The sequence below is a fragment of the Lemur catta genome, chromosome 1, assembly GCF_020740605.2.
Source record: "Lemur catta isolate mLemCat1 chromosome 1, mLemCat1.pri, whole genome shotgun sequence".
NCBI classification, from domain to species: Eukaryota; Metazoa; Chordata; class Mammalia; order Primates; family Lemuridae; genus Lemur; species Lemur catta.
Genome location: NC_059128.1, coordinates 229,717,147 through 229,738,564, shown reverse-complemented (window position 1 = coordinate 229,738,564; position 21,418 = coordinate 229,717,147). Strand labels below are relative to the sequence as shown.

The following is a 21,418-nucleotide window of genomic DNA, read 5'->3' as shown; positions in this document are numbered from 1 at the left end:
GATTAATTTAAGTCATGTGCAAATATAAAATGTTCACAGAGTATGATTATGCTCACAGAGTAAAAATATCTATTTTTTATTCAATTAAATATGGCTCCTGAACAATTATCATTTAGTCACCAATATTATCTTCAATTTTTTCATCACCACTGGGTACATGTAAGAGTACAGGCAAGGGTCAGACTTACTATCAACTCATCCTTTTTCTTCTTACAAAATAATAAAGCAGTTTTATGAAAACTGGCAAATTATTTAAATAAACAAAAGAAGCTATATCCTCCTTTAAATGCAATGAATAAAGTATTGTCAAAATGCATTAATCAGAATTGATAATAAAAATCAATGTACAATTGAAAGTTAAATATTTTAAATACAATTGATAAATAAATTTGCTAAAATGAATACACTCAACATATAAATGGAGACTGTTCTGGGTCTAAGGAGAAATTTAGACATTTCATTTCCAAGGTTGTCCAAAGGAAAGAATGATGACAGAAATTCTAGAAATGTGTTTAGAGTTTGTAATACAATATGCCAACAAATGTGCATTAACTCTCTATATTCTAAAAGTTACTGTGTAAGACTTAATAAGAGAATTATGGTCTCTAATTGCAACTGAGCATACAATTGCAACTGAGCAAAAAATTGGCATGGGAGAAGTTTATCAATATTACAGGACAATACAGCCTAGTGGTCAAGTGTGAGGCCAAAGGACAATGTTCTTTTAAGTACATACTGTGTGAGGTAGGGTTAGCTACTTAAGATCTCAGAAACGCAAGCATAGTAAATCTTTTAGGGGGGGGGGGTTGTGGTGATTGGCCATAGCGGGTACTGAATAAACATAAGTTATTATCTATTGTAATAGTTGACAGTTTATTACAGTAATACAAGATATGTCATGGGTAAGACTATGTCACAGGGAAGACTTAAATTAATGGTACAGACATGGAGGGCTATAGGAAGCCAAAACTAAGAGAATGTTGGCATGGCTGGTAAGGGTTTTGAGAGGAGGAGGTATCAGAGCTGGATAATGCAGGATAGAGAACATTTAGCTCAACAAAAGAACAAAGATCATTTCAGGCAGAGTGGAGGACTGTTGATATGGGTGGCAGGTCAGAATTTAAAAGTATTTAGGGACTGTTAGATTAACAGTTTAGGATAACTGTTAGTAAAGGTAAATTTGAAGGAAAGTAATAGAAGGTTCTGAATTCCAAAAATCACTTGTTTTTTGGTAGAATTTTAAATTGTTAAAACATTTTCTCAGTGGAATTCAACATTTCTTTAGAACAGTAGTTCTCAAATTTTAGTATGCCTCAGAATCACCTGTAGGGCTTATTCAAACACAAATTGCTGTACTCCACCCCAAAGTTTCTTATTCAGTAGGTCAAAGTAAGTCCTGAGAATTTGCATTTCTAACATATTCCCAGGGGACTATGTTAATGCTTGTCACTGAGAACTATTGTTTTAGAAGATGGTGAGATAGAGTTGGATGAAGATAGAGTTGCATGGGTAAGACAATTGGGTGGAGAAGATGGTAAGACAGTTGGATGGTTATTTCCTAAATAGCCTCTTTATTTCTTAAAAAATTTCATCCCCACTTTCACACCAAGTTATAGAATAAGCTACATGCAGATTACCTAGGGAACAAAACTCTTACTTTGATCTTCTAATCATTCTGTTGGGTTCAGGTACTTAACTGTGGGAATGAGGAGACCCATGATCAAAAGGAGTCCAGGTCAACCAGCCTGGAACTTAAAGACAATTTAATCACTTTTAAAGATATTTAAGAATTGAAAACGACAGAGCCAAGAGACTAAAGGAGGGTGGGGTTTTTATTCCAAAGAGCCTCTATCAATCTGTGCCAGACATTTTGTACTTGGACTACTTAACTGCCTGCTCCTTAATCCACAAATTATTCTCAACTTGCCTTGGTTTACCTTTTCCTTTTCTTCAACAGGCAATCAGGAGTGAGCAGGGGGAACAAGACCTTTCTATTTAGGTGTGGCCCACTGTTTAAGCATCTCCACCTCCTGCTTCAAAATCTTTCTCTAAACTTCTATTATGTAGTAACGATATTGTAAGAAATATTTTAAAAAGTAGGAAGAAGAAATGAAATGCTCTGAGAGAGTATTTTCTTGTGTATAACTCCAAGAGCAGTATCTCACAAGTCGGTACTTTATTTTCAATGGCAAACCAAAAAAAAAAAAAAATGTGTTTGAAGATTCACATACAAGTCTTTGTGATAAAAGGTCAAAAGTGGATTTAAAATGAAACTCCAAAAATCTCTCAATAACAGTAGCTTGTTAATTTCCTAGCCATTTATCTTTCCTTACAACAAAAAGCTGCATAATTACAAAGTATAATTAATAACAATAACAACAATTACCACAAGCACAACAGAAGTAATAATAGTAAGCACCATGGGCCCAGATCGCCATAGTTACAAAGGAGTAGAATTTGTCTTAGTATTTTTAAATAGAGACAGAAGCCCAATAACACAGAGAAAAATTGAAAGGACAAAAAACCCTTCCTTATGCTCCCTGGAAAATACAACAAAAAAGTAGACAACAAACTTTAATACCTATTGTTAAATATCTTCACTGTGTAGATCAGGTCAGGCAATTTAAATAGACAACATGAGGCCTCTAATGTCTCTTAGGAAACAGTTTCAATGTGAATTCCTGGGTGGCCCCAATTCCATGTCCAGTTAAACCTCTCCATCTACTCATGAGAAGAAAGAAATAGTATTTGTGCAGTGTTTTACAGTTTATAAAACATTCCCACAAACATATTATTTGATTGTCTCAGTAATCTTGTGTGGTAGGGAAAGCATTAATATTATACCCATTGGAAGGTGAGAGAATTAAGGATCAGAGAAAAAGGAAATAAATTAATCTTTCCTAAATATCTACATTGGGTCAAACTGTTCAGACCTGCAAAGAAGCCCAAATATAGACTATTATGTAACATGAATAGACTCAGAGAATTTATTACTTGTCCAATGTCAAAAATGGCAGAGCTAGGACTTGAATGCAGAGAATCCAGCTCCAGATGCCACGCTCTTTCCATCAAACCATAGACTAACTTCCCAACTGTCAAGATCTAGTTATAGTAACTGCTCTTCTCAAGAGGAGGCTTGTTCAATTGCCAAGCACAATAATTACTAATAGTGTTCAGGTTTTTTGTTTGTTTTTAGTTAGCTTGACAAAAAGGTACACATTCCTTGATAAGATGTGGATCTTTATAACATGACTGAGTCTATCTAGAGGATAAGGGAAAGAATTTATTATTTCATTGGTTTAGAATACTGACTTTTAGACTTAATCTTAGCCAAAAGGCTGAGAAGCAACAGAATGCTGAATTTTAAAAGTCACTCCAGCTACCCATGGACACAAGAGACAATGCAGCCTCGTTTTCACCAAAATACTCTTTGTAAGAAATATAAACCAAAAGACTCACCAAACTCAAAAGCTAGATTCTGGCATAGCCTCAACTTTAAGCTATTAGTTTGTAAATAAGTGCAATACATATGCATATTAAAATGGTGAATAACAGCAGAGGGTGTGTGAACAAAATAAATTGCTCATTAATTGTTCTGAACTCAAAAGTCTCAAAGCTATAGATTCAGACTTTGAAACCTCTTGAACAAACTGACATCACTTTTCATTTTTACTTTTTACATGCATTTACTTGTACAATTGGTGGTGCAGTGGGGTTTTTTTTTTTTAATTTGTTTTTAAGATAATTGTATTCTCCTTTCACTTTTATACATACAACTTCTGACTTACAGCATTTAAAGGTTTGGCAAAGCAATGTCTTCCCACAAGAGACAGAGGTTTCACCTAGAAGCCACCTTGGGAAATTGGACTGCAGAAGTTGAGGGAGGTCTAATACATAAGTAAATATTTATGAAATTAAATTGAATTTTTGAATATTAAAGTAAAACATTTATTGAAAGAAGATTGCTTTATATTTTTAACAACTACCTTTCTACTAAGTATTTTCAGAGAATTGCAGAATTTTAGAGTTGATGCTATATGGAGAATTTTATTTTTAAAATGATAGAATATCAGTGTTAGGAGAGTTCATTAAAATTATATATTGCAATCATCTAAAGCTTGAGTACCCTGTAAAACATCCATGTAAAGTGGTTGTCTCTGCTTAAACACCTTGGTCTTCGGGGACTAAGATTTGTGGATATTAGGCACTGTTATGGACCAATTGTGTGTGTCCCCCAAATTCATGTGGTGAAGCACTAAGCCACCATGTGATTACATCTGAAGATAGGATCTTTGAAGAGCTAATTAAGGTTAAATGAGGTCACAAGGGTGGGGTCCTAATCCAATAGGATTGGTGTCCTTATGAGGAGAGGAAGAGACAACAGAGGTGCTTTCCTTGTGTTCACAAAGAAAAGGCCATGTGAGGACACAGTGGGCAGACGGCCATCTGCAAGCCAAGGAGAGAGGCCTCAAGAGAAACCAAACCTGCTGACACCTTGGTCTTGAATTTATACCCTCCAGAACTGTGAGCAATAAATTTCTGTTGTTTAAACCACCCATTTTGTGGTATTTTGTTATGGCAGCCCTACAGACCAATACAGGCACTAAAATTTTCATAACAACCTGCAAGGGAGGGATTGTTTAAAGCTACTCTACAGGTATAGAAATAGATTATGGGATGTTCATAAAATGTCCCAAGAGATAAAGAACGAATAAGTGGCATTACTAAGATTTAACCTAGGCTAATCCTTCAGATCAATATTATTTCTTCCTTTTTTCTACTTTTGAACACATAAGTCTGTTACAATATTAGTTTTTAAATTGACCTGAATATTTTATTGTTGCATTTTTCATCACTGGTGCATGTTCTATTTGTTGGAGTTACAAAAAGCAAAATAATTTATCTTTTCTATGACTGTCCTTCATATACTTGTAGATAGTTATCACATTCCTTCCTCTTGAATTTCCAAACAATCTGTTTTTATCTAAGTCATTGAAGAAAACTGGTGACCAAGCTAAGGTCAATGATATTCCTGCAATGGGCCATAGGAATCTCCTCGACTATGACATTGAGCCATTTGTTTGTACCCAATAGTGTGGTCAGTCAACCGGTTACTATTCTACCTGTACTTAGATAAGTTACTAATGCATCCACACATCTAATCCTGGAGAGATAGGATCACCTGTTGTAGACATACTTTCATTGAAGTCATTCTGGTATTTAGCAAGTACCGCTTCTTTCAGGGGATCATAATCCATTGCTTTATGCTTTATTGCTTTAACAATCCATGTTCGAGTCTTGCTCAGGACTGACATCATGCTGTTTCATCCTCATAAACTGTACTGTTATACTTCTTGAAAATCAAACATTTCACATATTTAGTTATCTAACATTTTCTTCTCTTTTCAAAAATGGTGATCTTATTGACAAGTTCTCACACTAGTATATGGTTCTATCCCTGTTTTGAGGCTCTTCTCCTTTTCCTTTTTCCCATTACCTTCCAAGGAAAGTCACTCATGTGTAATCATGAACTGCAACCAGAGATGGTATGTTGATCAGACATAGATCTGCAAACTAGAACAGCAGAGAGGACTTAAACAAGGTGTTGTCCTAAAGTCCCTGACCATACCCATAGAGATTAAGTGAGGCTTTGCTCTCATCTCTACCTACACGTGGCTCTGTCTGACTTTTGTATTTCACGTGAAGCGTTGCACCTGAAGAGGGTTATGTCTTTTCTTATTCACTGTAGATGATTTCCTTTGCCAAAGATTCAAGACAGTTTTGTATTTTTCATCCTTTAACTGAGAAAGGTTGTGATATATAATGCTTTTATTTTCCCAGAAAGACTTTCTCTGAAGCAAGCACATCCCATAACTTTTACCTAATCAAGAAAGTTGTTTGGGCGATGGGGGATGGGCAGGCAGGGTGGACTTTAAATGCACAAATCAGTCCTAATAAAAACACTGAGATTCAGGTGCCTGAGGTTAGAAATACTGAAGGGAATTCAATTATACTAATTAATATCTAAGAAGGGCTAGAGATCACATACTGAATGTGGGAAACTAGGCCAGTCAGACATGAGCATATGGGGAGGGCAAGATCAACAGATAAAAGTAACAAACAAATCATACATAAATGCTCCAACAGGAATGAAATAGAGAATATAAAATAAATGTTCCAACAGACACTGAAGAGGAGGTAATGTAAATGGTCTACCAGGCATAAAAGTGAAATGTTCCAACACACACAAGACATTTTATTGGTTTTATGTAAACACATATATTATAAAAATGATTTTTCCAAATAAGTTAGTAGGAAATGTTATTCATTTATAAAAACAGACTTAGTTTGAGTTTTGTAGATTCACAGCATACTATATTTGCTTTCATTTTCTCACTGGCTCATCACGTAAGAGGCTCAGTAAGGCTTGACTTTCATAATAGGTAGTTTCCTAATGGCTAAGCCTACCTGGATACTGAAAATCTGACAGAAGGCTGAAAAGCTGCAGAGTATTCCTGGTTTTACACAAGTTTTTCTAGTTTTTGCTCTGATGTGATTTGGTTGGTGTCACAGTTTATACCACATTCTCTCTTTGGACCTGATTTTTCATTTGTGGCCCATAAAAGTCAATTCTGATTTTTGGTTACTCTTTTGTAGACTTGAAAGCTAGAGAAGATGCCAGAACTATCTTGATTCTGTCTTGTAAATCTGCAGTCCCCAGGCCATGAACCTTATCAGTCTGTGGCACAGCAGGAGGTGAGCAGCAGGTGAGCAAGGAAGTTTCATCTGTATTTACAGCCACTTCCCATCACTTACATTACCATATAAGCTCCTCCTCCAGTCAGATCAGCTGCAGCATTAGATTCTCGCAGGAGTACAAACCCTATTATGAACTGCACATGCACACAAGGGATCTAGGTTGTGGCTCCTTATGAGAATCTAATGCCTGATGATCGGAGGTGGAGCTGAGGCAGTGATGCTAGAGCTGGGGAGTGGCTGCCAATACAGATTACCATTAGCAGAGAGGTTTGACTGCACAATGAATATAATGCACTTGAATCATCTCGAAACCACCCTGCCCCACCACCAGTCCTTGGACAAACTGTCTTCCAGGAAACCAGTCCCTGGTGGCAAAAAGGTTGGGGACCGCTGATGTAAATGATTTTTTCTTCTACGCTAGCATTTAACTACCCTTTTCCACCTCTACCTCTAAGCCCTCTCTCTCTCCTTCATCTGGGGAGCTCCAGAAACTGAAAGCCTAAATTTTTCACAGGATTGCTTTTTAAACCTTGTATATAGTCAGTGTACAACATGATGTATTGATATACATTGGATTGCTTTTGCTATCAACATCATCATGTAGAGGCAGAAGTAGAAGCATGGAGGGAACCACCCTGGATAGGAAGTCTTTCCATGGCATGGTCCACTCACACACACACCTATACTCACTCAGGCTGGAACAATTTAGACACGCCAATGAATCTAATGTGAACACCTTTGGGATGGGGAGAAAATCAAATACCAAGAGACAATCCATGCAGACATGGCGAGAACATGCAAACCCCACACAGACAGTGGCTCAGCTGGGAATCAAATTTTTTTTCCTCATCAATGTTATAACAAAAAGATGCCATTTGAGGACCTGCTGAATTTCTCATACTAAAATACACTGAATGCTGAATGCAATATAATAATCCAATCCCGAGTTTCTACTCTTCTGTATATTTACTATTATATTCTTATTGGTTGACTTTATAATATTCAGTATTATAAATAATTTGATTTTATAGAATGAGTTTATTTTAATAAAATATTACTCATTATTTCACATGTAAAGTTTCCAATAAGATTTAGTTTGAAAAGAGGATTCTGATTGTTTAAAGGAAATGTGAAAAAAATCTCTGGATCAAATAATCTGTATGACCCCTCTAACTCAAGGCAGTATGATACTCATACTTTTGGGTCCAGGCTTCTCAGTTTCTGTATTTATCAACTTGCTGGCTTGGACCACTGTATACAGCAGATGTGCTGGACCCAAACTAGATTTCACATACAAGCTACTATTCCATCATGCTTAAGAAGGATGATATTTTCATACTGAGGAATAGCTTATTTATCATGAAACCATCACACGTCAGAAGAGGTCACCTGGTCTTAAACTTTTCTAGTGTATGAAATTTATCAGAAACTCTTAAAGTACCAGATTATAAGAATTTAAGATATTAGTTTACAATTTAACCAGTGGTAACCAAGAAATAAGTCAATGGAAACCTCTGTATCTAAGAAGCTCACATTGCTTATATGAATTATGTAATTTATGGACACACTCATTTATTTTTCATTTACTCAAAATATATTATATCAAAGGATGTCAGAGGAATTTTTCCTAACATTAATCAACCATTACCTATCATTAGGAAAAGAGTGAGCCAAAAACAACTTTCACCACTGCAGAGAATGAAACAACCAACCTTGAGAAAAGATCCATTTTCCAAATTGGAGCTACACTCTAGATGGTAATGTTCCAGGCATTTATAACACCTAAGTATAAGTCAAGACTTGATTGAATGAGGTCTTTCATGATCTTTATATAGCATAGTCAAACCACAATTATGTATGTATTTGTTTATTTTTCAAAGGCTGTCTATCATTGGAAAGCTATCACAGTGTAAAATCTAAGAATGCATCTGAGTTTCCATTCTGGCCCTACATTCCTTACTGTATGGCCTAATGCAAATTACTTAAACAGCCTCAGTTTTCACTTCTGTGAAATGGAGGAAATAATAGAATATTTATTATCATGGATTTACAGTAAGACGTAGATGAATAAATAAAATGATGAATGAATGTTGCTTAGCATGTTGCCTAGCACATAAACAGTTCTCAATAAATGTTAACTGTAATTTTTAAATTTTTTAAATATCAAAAGACAGTTGTTTTCTTCTGGTTATTTTTTTCTATGAACTGATTTTATTCATAATTTATTGACTGTACGTTCTTCGCCTCTCAAATGATGCTCTAGTGAGGGTTCATTTTCTTTGATTCTAGAATGTTCTCTGGCTAATATCTTTTCACCTCTACCTGACTCATCAGACAGAATTGCAGGGGTTCATTTTGGTAGTTCTGCATTTGGTTTTCTGCCACTGCATGTGTTATTTTCTTGTTCCTACTCAGTGATTTAAAAAGTAAAACTCAAGGAAGAACTAAACATTATAAGAATTTATTGGGACTAATGGTCATCAAAATTGGACATAAAAGGATGCTATTAAAAGTAAATAACAACAAAGGAGAGCAGCTGATGGCAACAGCTGTGAAATGGCTGTACATAGTGGGAATCAGTGAACCCCAAAAAACAAAAGAAAAAGAATTGGAAGGCCATGAAACTTAGATGATTTACAAGGGAAGCCCAAGCTTAATGAACAGCCTCTGAAGACTACAGGAGCCAGGAAAGTCACTTCAGGATGAAAATTTAGACAAGACAGTAATACTAAAAGGACTGATATTCTCTGATCAAATGGAAATTACAAATAATAAAATAATGAGAAAGAAAATAAATGGAAGTTTTTAGTGCATTTGATTTCTTTATTGCATAACCTGCATTGGGGGACAGGTGCATACCACTATAGATGGGGTGCTTAAGAAATGCTGGGGGATGATTAAGAATAGCAAGAAGATGATATATTTTTAAGAACCAAAGTTAGAAATTCATGGACAAGATAAATTAAAACAAGAACCCATGTTGACAGACATAGGGCTAGGGTATTCTATAATACAATTTCTTTTTGTTTTGTTTTTTTTTAAATAGGACTCTAAGAATTTAAAATATTTCATGTAGGTAATAATAACAAAATGGTTTACTGTAAAGATAAATGCAGATGTATAACTTTTTGCCTTTTTTCTGGATATGGACCTACGTCAACTTTCATGAGCACTAAATTCACTTAAAAACAAAAACAAAAATACTGCCAAGGAAATTGAGATGGTAATGTAACATCACGCTTGAGAGAATAAACTATCAAGACAGGATGAACAAAACCAACTGAAATGGAACAAGCAAACAACACAAGTCAAAAAAGCTTTCTATAGTGTTAAAATAAAAATACTACTAAACAGAACCAAAATTGCTATTCATGGGACTAGCAAGTGAAGAATTTTTCTCATAATCTATGTGGATAACTTCTATGAGATTATTCAAAATGTGAGAAATTTTTTCAGAATTGCCTTTGTTTCCAAATGAAATTTTAAGACATTTCATGAAACAAATGAATCACTACCAGAAATAAAACATTTAAATTACCAAAACCAAAAGGCTAGCCTCTTTAGGAAAAGGAAAATCAAGTCAGTCACAAATGTTGGGTAATTCTATTTTAGGAAGACAAGGTGGAAATACTTTCAGTAAAGCCCTGATACCTTCCTTTCTTGAGAAGAAATCACTCTACTGTGCTGCAAACCTTTATTTAGTTATAAATCAGTATTCAATATATATATATTTATTTTAAATGTCTATGTAAAAAAATAACCCTACATTCATTCTCATTTTAAGATGAACCATGTAAACTTCTAAAATCATCTTAAAATGATAATTAAAAAGAAAATATCACCCTTTCTGCTAATTGTCTTTGCTTTTTCCAATAGTGAGTATTTGAAAAACAACAAGATGCAAGCATATGATTTTACAGTGACTACACCCACCAGGTCAATATGATAGTTTAATGTAGGACTTGAAAATTGAGCTTTCCTTTTATGCTACTATTCTATAAATAACTTCTTTATTTGCCACAATTAAAATATCTTTTCATCAAATTTGATATAAATGCACTAGATCTATAGTAAACATTTTTATGGCTTAAAAAGACAACAGTGCAATTGTACAATAAAGACTACATCAGTATTCCAATTTTATTTTGATAAAATCTCTTTTTAGGTGATGTTATTTCATGTTAGGCTTTTTGTGCCTGCTTAATATTACAATTAATAATTCATATTTTTGTCTTTCTCCTCTCATTCTGACAATTTTTATTTTTAATCGGTGGGCATGTGCCAAATTGGTTTGTTATTTATTTATAATGTAAAATGACAAGGGAATTGAATATGTGGAATAAGATAGAGAGATTTTCTTTCATATGATAAAAATTTCTTAGTAATATGGATGTTTCTTGCTTACCTTTATGGACTGAAGGATTTTAGAGAGGTCAGATCAAATGTCATACTCCTTATATGACAGACAACATGTGGTAAATACATTAAATAGACTATTCATTTTTTAAAATTCATTTTAGTTTCATGATGATATCTGGGCACATGCACAGAAAGAGGACAAAAAAATGCCAAAATCTGTAGAAGATTCCCTATTACAGATCCTAGTGTCAATGAAGTAAACATTCTTACCAAACACATCTATTTGTATTCTTTTCTAAAAGCTAAAATACACAATTTAGTAGGAACAAACAGAGAAAATTTCAAAGATATAGGATTTCCATTCAAAAAATAAAATGTTCTGTCCGTGGGGTTTTACAGAACACTAAGTAATCTCTTCAGTTCTGCCCATTACCAGAAACCACATAACCTGAATGCTAGAGGACTGAATAGCTATGGCAGAAAATTCATAGTGTGTTCTCATGAACATCAGCACCAAATCACCAGGGAGCTGGTTATAATGAAGAATCACAGGCCACCCCAAAACTACCATGGAATCAGAATCTGTAGGGATATGGCCCTCAAATCTGCACTTTAAGCTAGTTCCTGTGGTGCAATTCATTTTGAGAACTACAGTCTTATGGCAAAACCATTCTATCTCACCAGAGCTTCCCATTGTCAGATAGGGCCTTACCATTCATCCTTCGTGTCAAATATTAGATAATTCAAGAGACATAACAAATTCGATCATTTTATATGCTTACTCAAAGATTCAGTGTCTCCTATTTCTCCTATTAGTTTAAAAACCATAGTCCACCATTACTAGGCCCTGCTTATGCCAGCCCTCCTCCTCCCTGGATGTACCTTTGCTATCAACCTGTGCAAATCTTTGAGGCTTTGACACCTCTCAGTTAATCTCCAATAAGGGAAATTTTTCAAACAATTTGGTCCCAATTCCCATTTAAAACTTGTCCATTATTAACAGACTATATTTGAATATAATATTAAACACTTTGAAATAATTTTATAACCTTAACTATTTTGATCATTATTAAAATGTAGGAGGTTGTAAGTTGACATTGAGTCAGATGTGGGAACTGATGCATAGAGAAGTTTAATCCTTTAATTTGGTGAACTCATCCAATGGCAGAGTCTGAACTAGAGCATAGGCATTCTGACATTATATCACCCTGCCTTTCAACTTGCTCCTTGAGCAAACCTTCCCCTGCCTTCACAGAAGAAGCCCATTTTATGGGCTCTGTATCTATGAGATATTTTATCTATGCCTATATACGCATAGTGTTTATCTTTCAAAACTGGACTATGGAAAAATCCTAACTTTAAAAATGTGTTAGTGTAAGATTTTGTAATCTGGGGTGGTTCTGTTTAAAATGGCAATGATAAGCATGCTAATGCCAGTGTTGTGAGGTTCTATTTCTGACCCGGTAAGAGCTGTTTTTTAAAATGCTTACTGTTTTGAATTTTCACAATCCATTTTAAGGTTTGGTGCTAACATAGGCATGAGGAAGAAAATATAACTGCTGCCACGTCAAATGTATATCAAAAAGTTACTAATAGCCATAGTTACAATTTGGTTAGCTGTATTTCACTAAGTATAACAGTGGGGAAGTGGTGTTTCTGGGATCTCATCCATAATAACTGCTATATGATGAAAATAGAAACTATTAACATAGATATAATATTATTGATCTGGTAAATTTTCGGTAGAGCTCTATCCGACCAGATTATTTGAAAAATGTTTTCTATGGATAGGGAGAACATACACACACACACATGCATAAAAATGTGCATGTTTAAATTTTTAGGGAAGAACAATGATATACAGTAAGCACTTTCAATTAAATGACATCATAGGATCTTTCAGAAATGAGAGTTGATTTAGATTTTTTTTATTTTTTGTCCCCAAAGGTTGGGGCAGGGGTGGTAGGAATAAAAGAAGTAGATGAAGGATATACATGCATGTGTGTGCATGTGTATGACTTTAAGCACCCTAAATTTAATGAAGAAAAATGTCATTATTCTGTTTATAAATTTTTGTGTGAAACAAGTACTTTTTCCCCCCTCTATCACTAGAGCTTACATGGGCTCTATCATGACATCCTTTGAGAATCCTTTTAAATACCAAAATGGATTTTCCCAAATGAAAACTCCCATGATTTTGCTTTATTAACATCTGAAAGAATGTTTCCATTGATTTGTCCAGAAGAGGGAACTGAGTGCTGTTTAGAGAGAAATCTTATTCATGATATTCTATAGCAATATTTTCTTACTATCAGAAAGAAAACCATAGAAATACAAAGCATTAGATATACACCTAGATAAAAATAATATTGTAGAATCCCACTGGTATCTGAGAGGTGAGGACAGACTGAGATGGACTCCTTGGCTTCCTTCTGTCCAAAAATTTCCTGTTTCCCTATTTCCTGTGGTTACCACCATGGAACATGTTAAAATCTCAGTAGGTACTCTGTTTCAACTTTTCCTTTCAAAACACAGTGAAAAAGTTTAATGGAAAAAAATGTCCTTCCTATCTCCATGCCAGGCACAGTGTAAGATCCACAAACTTAAAAGCCAGGCAAATATTCTTTTATGTGCCCCAAAGCTCAGCAAGTGACCTAGTGCTACAAAAATTCCCAAATAGGCATGTGACCTGACTAACGTGCGCTGCGAGATGAGTCAAGGAAAATGGAACTATCTGTACTTTTATTGGGCAAACAAATAATTCGTTTCTGTCCACCCCAAAACATAATTTTCACTTTAAGAGAGATACAAGAGGGCTTTTTCAAAAAGAACTTACATTTTAAAGTTGGTGATATAAAATGGTTTGAAAAGTATAACCTAGTAAACATAAGTAGAGATAAGCAAATGAGATTATAAAACCACAACTGTCTTTTAAAAATGTAACTACTCATCTGTGTACTAAGTCTTCTTTGAGACTTACAGGAGGAAATCAGGGAAAAGAAAGGGAAATAACAAATTGCAATTATCGTCAAGAAGTAGGGTGTGAGCACTCTTCCTTCTCTAGGATGAACTCTACCAATGATTGGATTTTTAGAGTGGATGATGGCAGAAAAATAGCAATCAAGTTAAGGGACATGTTAGTTTTTAGATATGTTTACAAAGCTCTGCCTTTTATTTTTTAAACCTACATGTCAATTATCCATCATATCTCTATGATCCCATAGGAGAATTTCGGTAGATTTGTTGTAATTTTCAAGTTTCCATTCTTGGTGGGAAAAAAGAGGACAGAACAGTAATTTTTTAAAATTATTATTACAGTACTAATTGTTGGTAAAATATCATAATAAAGGCTGAGTCTGTCACAGATTGCACCTAACAAAATACACATATGTAGGAAGTAAGAAGGGCAAAAATGGAAGCAGGTAGGTTACTGTGGATGAGGAGACAAACAAGTATCTACAGAGAATCCCAAGATATTTGTCCTTCCTTTCATAAATTAAAGTGCTCCCCTCACTTTACAGATAAGGAAACCAAGGTACGTTATAACAATAAAGCAGCTAATATGTAACAGATCCATACCACAAGCCAGATATTATGTCGAACATTTAAATGTATCATTTAATTTAATTCTCACAAATCTCTTTTAAGATGAGTATTATTATTTGCATGTTACATATGAGAAAAACTAAAGCTGACAGAAATTAAGTTGTCCAAGGTTACATAGTAACTAAGTAGAAAAGCCAAGATACGAACTCATATCTCTGATTTCAAAACTTAGGCTCTTACACACGAGGCCAGGGCTTCTTAACCCTAGTTAAACATTCAAATCACCTGGAAAGCTTTTACAAACTCCTGATACTCAGAACCTCCCCCAGAACAATTAAATCAGAATTTCTTGTACATGGGCTCAGCCATGAGTGTTTGTTTCAGTGCTTTCCTGGATGACTGCAACATACAGCTTGGGTAAAGAACAATTGCACCAAGCCTCCCACGAATGTCAGCAGACCTATATGCCAAGAGGTGAAGTAGCACTAGAGCCCAAGTGTCCTCAGTTTCTTTGCCATGGCATTTCCCTTGTCCCACCATGTTTACCTAGCCACATTCTTTTAATGTGACTATTCTGAGATGTAAGATACATGTGGAAATGTTTTACAAAGCATTGTCACAGCAGAATAGGGTCATAAGTTCATCAAACAGAAACCTGTTCATATCCATCTACAGACCATGATTGAACCCAAAGAAGAATTACATTTATTACTCTTATCCCCAAAAGTATAAGGCTGGCTTTAAAAAACATTTATAACAAAACTAATCACTAAAATTTTGAATAGTCTCCTCCTCTTTTTTCAAAAATCCAATCAGAGTGGCTACTCAATCTAAGAGGAAAAGATACACCTATCACTCTTTATAACGCCGTTTCATTAAGGATCTCAAGGCAATTGACAGCTATTCAAAACATAAAAGTAAAGTGAAAATGCCTCAAGTCGAAGTGATGAGAAAATATCTGTAGTAGCAAACAGTAAAATCTGAAGTCACAAGGCCTACATTTGTTTCTATACTCTGTCACTTTACTGTCATGACTTGTGGCCACTCTGACCCCTTATTTCCTTTTTTATACTTAAGCTACATCTCCCTTAGGACAGTGATTCAAAAAGTGTGGCCATCATCAGCATCATCTAGGAATTTATCAGAAATGAAATTATCAGTCCCTATCCAGACTCAGACTCAGCAACTTGGTGGGGGAGGGGCAGTGATCTGTGTTTTTAGCAAGCCCTCCAAAGGATGCTGATCACCTCCAGGGGATTCTGATGCAGCCACTTCCACAGGGTGGTTGTCTAAGGACAAAAGAAGGCCGTGCATAAAATTATTAGATTTTATTACCATCTCCTTAAATCAGAAATCTCAAATTCTCCCACGGAAATATTTAGAGAAATAATGTTACTGCCTACATTAGTTAGATAATAACCTCATTTTCTGAATTTCACTTTGAATGTGTAGACGAGGCACAAGTCAACCAGAGGTTATGCAATTAGCTTGGAGTCAAAGAGAAAGCAAGGAGTAGAGCTGAGAAGAAAACCTTGGTATGAACTTGATTTTAATTCAAACTGTTAAGGCACCAACCACGCACTTTCATCTATAATCACAATGAACCTTTTAATAAACAAGTTTCTATCCTCTTAGCTTAAAAAATATAACAGTAGCTTTTCGGATTTTAAAATGGATTGACTTCTATAGGTCTGGGCTAAAGGCAGCTCAAGAGTCAATAGGAATCACAAGCTTTTTACAGTGACAAGGTGCAATGGCCTAGACCTCTCTACATGTGAAGCACAGACAGTATTCCTCTTCCTTACCTCACACTTCTGATTACTGCAATGATGGAAACCATGACAAATAGAAGTGCTTACCTAGTAGTTGAGTTTTCACTTAAATATATAGACTTCTGTAACATTATCTGGATACTACAAAACATAAACTGGATTTTAGAAGATGCTTTGTGATGTTTTCCACCCCACCCTCCTATCAGAAGCACTCTTTCTACTGTAATTTATCTGATATAGCTACTGAGATGCTTGATACTTTTACATGCAATGGTGCTGAAAAACAAAGAGCAAGGGAATGGGTTGTTAATGAAATTCTCTGATTGCAAAAAGCACTTTGGAATGATCAGGTGGTAAATAATAATAAGAGGAAATAAGATAAAGTGCTTAGGTGGTATAGCAATAGTCACCATATAAATGCAGAAGAGATCAGACATGATTAAAACCTGCATTTTATGCAGGTGCTGTGTGTATATAGAATATACAGTAGCTAATTTTTCAATAATACTGGTAAAAATACTGGTAAAATATTGTTCAAAATCTATTCTTGCTATCTTCTCACTTTAAAAAGCATTATATAGAAAAGCATTCATTTGCCCTAGTGAAATGGGGAATGTGTACAAAAAAAAAAGGCTAGAAAGAGAGTCTCTCGGTGTACATGAAGAAATGAGCTCAAATAAGAGAGATGAATAAGAGACAATAGTAATACTATTAGAACAGTAATACAGACACGCACAAAAGTTATCTTTGTAAAACATTGGGGATAAATAACTTTACTAAGATGTGGCAGAGGAACTGCAATGAAGATATCCGGTTCATACACCAAAAATACAGACATGTGCTCTTTCTGTTTGCTGGACTGTTTTTTATAGTGGTGGGTTGTTTTTTTAATGGAACAAGGAAAAAGGGAGTTGGAAGTATGATTTTTGCTGTTAATGCTGCTGTTTAGTTAAGCTACAACACCAACTCCGTACCAGACTCTTCCAACCGTTCCATGAACTCAGTGCTTACCATGAATTTGCCCTCCATTTCTTTATTATTTTTCCCTTAATATTGGTTTATAATCTAATGCTTTTCATTAGGTGTGCTAAATCCTAGCCCATGGTTACTATCCTTTTGAAAAGACGGAGGAGATGCTAAGGGTTAGATTCTCTTAGCCCCAGGGGAAGAGTGTGATTAGGGATCTGAGAAAGCAGAGGTCGGGATAAAAAGATCGCTCGCCAAAAAACACAGAGAACTGTAAGATGGAATCGGCCAAAAGATACAATTCTCTCCCCTCCTTTGTTCTGTCCCTCTGTCAAATAAAGGATTGTTTCTAGAATCTTTTCTGTCTCTGGTCTTTAAAAAGCAGGATTGGACTTGCACATCCAACTACATTTCACAATATCTCAAATTTCCAACTTGGAAGAAGACATAAACTTTTTCAGAGAAACTCAGAGAAAGCAACTCTGTGTATTCACAAAACTTTCACTTATTTCTAGAATAGGAAAATGGAAAGAGAACTACCAACATAAGAAGGGACTAATAATAATCATAATACTGATGATAACAATACTTTGGATTCTAGAGCATGATTTATCGCAAAGATTCACCTGTATTAAGACAGACTCCAGGACAAAGAGGTCATTAAGCTATATTTCCATCTTCAGGATTCAGCCAAAGTCAGACGCTCCGGAAAGCTGTAAATGCTCTCAGAACAGACTTTAGTAATGAGATTGGAATGAATGCTGGGCCTGTGGCATAAAAGCATCTCCCTGCCCCTTGTTCTAAAAGTTAACTATTAAACCATGTGTAGTTCATCCTGATTTGGTTTACTCAATTCTAGAAACAAGGACATGCTGCTCAGATTGCCCTGGACAATTGAACACCCAGTGAAGCCTTTGTGAAGACAGTGTTCTTCCCACCACCTCTACCCAAAGGGCTTCTATTATCAGCCTATCAGTTCCGTGTTACTGGTGAAGGATGGAAAGTATCTTCCTTTGAAGAACAAGTTCCTTCCCTCCCTGAGTTTTCTGGTTTTGGTACACTCAACATTTTAAGTGTTTAATCTTCCCCCACCCCCCATTCCCTTTTTTCTACTCTAGTTTATTCTTTTAATTATTTACAGACTTGCTTGTCTGGACACTTCGTGCTAGTAGAGGTTGGCTGATTTTTTTCCAACACCTTTTACTGGAATGTGATAATAGACGCATGAAGAGAGAATTGGTCTTAACGGTATTTTTAGGTTTCATCTGTGACAGATAGAGATCTTTTCCCTTCATTGATTTTTCTCATGCACTGTCCACTCCACAGCTTGAAATGGCTACAACAGTGTTTGAAAAATTGCTTTTTAGTCACTGTTCAAATCATTTTCCAAACAGTTTTTGTAAGCTTCATTTTACTTTGTTACAAGGAAGGTTTTGTTTGGGTTGGTTTCTCTCTCTTTCTTTCCTTCCTTCCTTCCTTCTCTCTCTCTCTCTCTCTCTCTCTCTCTCTCTCTCTCTCTCTCTCTCTCTCTTTCGTTCTTTCTTTTTTGAGATGGGGTCTCGCTCTGTCGCCAGGCTAGCTAGAGTGCAGAAGCGGGTGTCATCATAGCTCACTGCAAGCTCAAACTTCTGGGCTAACATGATCCTCCTGCCTCAGCCTCCTGAGTAGCTGGGACTACAGGCACGTGCTACCACTCCTGGCTAATTTTTCTATTTTTTGTAGAGACAGGGTCTCACTCTTGCTCAGGCTAGTTTCGAACTACTGCTCTCAAGGAATCCTCCCACGTTGGCCTCCCAAAGTGCTAGGATTATAGGTGTGAGCCACCGGTTGGTTTCTCTTTCTTTGTGGAGTCATTCGAGCAGAGAAACATAGTGCAAAACACTGCTTTTAAAGGTGGTATGATTGGGATTATAACCGTATTGACTCTGTATTCAAAATGTATTAGGTTGTGCCATGTGTAGCTAAAAAGAAAAAGAGAGCAGTGGTCTTCAATATTTTTCATAAACATGAACACCAATTCATGCAAATGTTAAAATTCACCAAACAAATGATACCCAGTGTTGGAAAGATATTTTCTGATGTCAACAAATCATAAAGGGATAGGGAGGAGATGGGACATATATGTGTGAAATTTTCTTCCATATTTTTGACAATAACTATCTATGATTATGTCTTACTACCTATGCAATGCTTACATTTTTAGAAATCATAGGTCAGAAAGTCAATTTTGAATAAACATAAGAATAGAAAACTTTAACTTTTAAAATGTCAATCTTTTAGAGCTGTTAATTTTCACTTTCATTTCTAGGAGCCAATATTTTGAAGAGAAAAATAAAAATGGAAGATCTTTGGGATTAAAAGAAAGGGTGAAAATCGCCAAAGGTATTCTGATTTGTAAAATATGGCAATACTTATTTGTTTAACAAAACAGGATTTGGGGCAGAGTTTTACAGGTGATTTTTGATAAATACACCCAATAAAACTTTTTGCATCTTCAAAAAGTGAAGAAGAAAAATATCTATACTACTTAGTTAGAGTAATAAGTAATGGGGAGGACACATCAAAATTGGTGACTGCCAGAGTTCAAGAGAAGAAAATTGAACAAAGATGGTTCTGGGTTTTTGTTATAGTTTCTTTCTTTACTTTTTTTTAAGCTAAAATTTCATTCTAAATTCCAGAGAAATTTCAGGTACTCCTTTTAGAGTTTCTGATCCAAATGAAGTAAATGTGTTGTGGCAAAGTTGCAAGCTAAACTAGTCTACAAGACCTCCAGTCTTTGTTCAAAGCAAGGTCTTGGGGTCTGAGATGCAAACAAACTGATAAACTCAATGGTCCAACAGCATAACGGCTAAAAGGAAAACCAGACCTGAACATTATTCTGGAAATAAAGTTTCTTAATTTGTAGGCTAGTCTTACCATTGCTTCACTGTACGTGGAAACTACTATAAAATAGAGAAATTATGCATTCCTATTCTCAGTCACCCTGAAGAAAAGATAACGTGTTATTCTGGGGAGTATATATTTTCCAAACTGTAAACTATAAAGTGCTATATAAAAGTAAAGTGGTATTAATGCCTCATAAGATTATTATGATTATTATTATTATATAGATTGATGCTGAATGGATTTGAAATATTTTTAAGTATTCACTTTGTGAAAGTACTAAATTATTATAATAATAATTCTTCAGAAAACTTGGTGGGAAGAAGGTCTACAGGATATATTTGCTGAGATTAATCACCAGATTTTCATTTCTGGAGAATGAGTAGGGCAAGTCATAGGAAGCTCTTGATGGGAAGCCAGAAACCCCTGGTATATGAACCACCCATTTTAAGTCTCCATTTCTTCAAAATTAGTAATAACATTCCCTCCGAAACCAACCAAAGAGAACAGAAAAAGAAGTTGCCTATAATTGTATGCTTTTTCCCTTCTAGAGATTATATTTCTATAACATGATAACAATATAAAATCTCATCCTCACTTTGTTTGCTTTCATGAAATTGGCTGTGCCCCCAATTAAATTATACTGCAAACTTCTTTTCCACTACCAATAATGTAAATATATAACCAGGCAAAAGGATGTGGTAATGGAGAAAGAATGATCTTTAGAGTCTTAGAACCTTGGGTTTATATCCTATCTCTACCCTTTAACAAGTGATTTAACCTCTCTAGGTCAAGATTTCTTTATCTATTAAATGAAGATAATGGTACCTATCTCACAAGATATTTTTAAGAATTAAATGTAAAATGCTTGGCACAGAGAGGTCACTCAATAAATGGCAGCAAAATCCAGATAAAATATTTTTAGCCAGGACTATTGCTCTGTGAGGTAGGCCTTGTATCCATGCTACAAAATCCATTAAGCCTAAATAATTTGGTCATTTTAGCAATACTCTTTAGAGATTTTTTAATGACATTTCCCAAAGGTCAAGCTAGCTTATGGTTATGTGGAATTGCTGCATTTAAAAGGGAGCTTTAGTCAGTTCATAAAATAAGTCTTGTTCCCCAAATCCAGG

The 21,418-nt window shown here is 35.2% G+C and overlaps 1 protein-coding gene across 10 annotated transcripts in view; it reads right to left on the bottom strand.

Moving 5' to 3' along the window:
• ZBTB20 (zinc finger and BTB domain containing 20) overlaps nucleotides 1–21,418 on the bottom strand; it is a 762,522-nt gene that overhangs the window by 377,013 nt on the left and 364,091 nt on the right. The window contains exon 1 of one of the 10 annotated variants that reach the window (XM_045540234.1): nucleotides 18,029–18,156. The exons of the other annotated variants lie outside the window; for them this stretch is intronic. The gene's annotated coding sequence lies outside the window, so the exon portion shown is untranslated. Of the gene's footprint in view, nucleotides 1–18,028; nucleotides 18,157–21,418 lie in introns of those variants that run through there. 10 annotated transcript variants of the gene reach the window in all.